The following is a 1,297-nucleotide window of genomic DNA, read 5'->3' on the forward strand; positions in this document are numbered from 1 at the left end:
GGTCTTCACTCTCTTCTATACCTATTATCCTTAGATTTGGTCTTCTCATTGTGTCCCAGATTTCCTGGATGTTTTGGGTTAGGGTCTTTTTGCATTTTGCATTTTCTTGAACTGTTGTGTCGATGTTTTCTATGGTATCTTCTGCCCCTGAGATTCTCTCTTCTATCTCTTGTATTCTGTTAGTGATGCTTGCATCTATGTTTCCTGACTTCTTTCCTAAGATTTCTAACTCTAGAGTTGTCTCTCTTTGTGATTTCTTAATTTTTTCTACTTCCATTCTTAGGTCCTGGATGGTTTTACTCAATTCCTTCACCTGTTTGTGTTTCCCTGTAATTCCTCAAGGGATTTTTGTGTTTCCTCTTTAAGGGTTTTTACTTGTTTACTCATGATCTCCTGTAATTCTTTATGGAATTTTTTTGTTTCCTCTTTAAGGGCTTATACCTCTTTACCTGTGTTCTCCTGTATTTCTTTAAAGGAGTTATTCATGTCCTTCTTAAAGTCCTGTAGCATCATCGTGAGATATGATTTTAGAACTAAATCTTGCTTTTCCGGTGTTTTGGGGTAGCCAAGACTTGCTGTCGTGAGAGTACTAGGTTCTGATGAAACCAAGTGGTCTTGGTTTCTGTTGGTAGGATTCTTGCATTTGCCTTTCACCATCTGTTGATCTCTGGTGTTAGATGTTCTCGCTGTCTCTGACTAGAGCTTGTTCCTCTCGTGGGTCTGTAAGGCAGTATCAGTACTTCTGGGAGATCAGCTCTCCTCTGGTAAACCCCCTGGTGCAGATGGCTGTGGATCAGTTGCCTGTCCTGAGTCCTGGAGTCAGAGTACACTCTGGAGACAGGCTATCTGCTTTTGGGAAAGGTACAGAGAGGGCTGTGGGTCTGTGGTCCCTCTTAGATGTGGTCTGAGGTAGAAATGATCCTGACCAGAGTATTCTGCAACTTGTGAGGCCTGTGCCTCCCGGCTGGTCCTGCCTTAGAAAATCACTAGGGAGAAAATAGTGGACCTCATCCTTGTCCCTGGGTTAAAGGACTCCCTGAAGGCAGGCTCTCCACTTGCAGGGAAGTAGCAGAGAGGGTTGCAGATCCACCACTGTCACTTGGAGGGTAAGAGGATCCTGTCCTTGCCACCCTGCGTGACTCCTGTTATTATGATTTCTTAATGTCTTAATATGAAAATTAATATTACCAACATATCCTAATTGATTGAAATCCAAATCCTGAGGAATCAGAAATTTGTTGATTGTCATCCAATGGTCTCTCTAATTTGGTAATTGGAGAAATATGTCCAATATTAT

The sequence above is a fragment of the Mastomys coucha genome, unplaced genomic scaffold (assembly GCF_008632895.1).
Source record: "Mastomys coucha isolate ucsf_1 unplaced genomic scaffold, UCSF_Mcou_1 pScaffold12, whole genome shotgun sequence".
In the NCBI taxonomy this organism is placed as follows: Eukaryota; Metazoa; Chordata; class Mammalia; order Rodentia; family Muridae; genus Mastomys; species Mastomys coucha.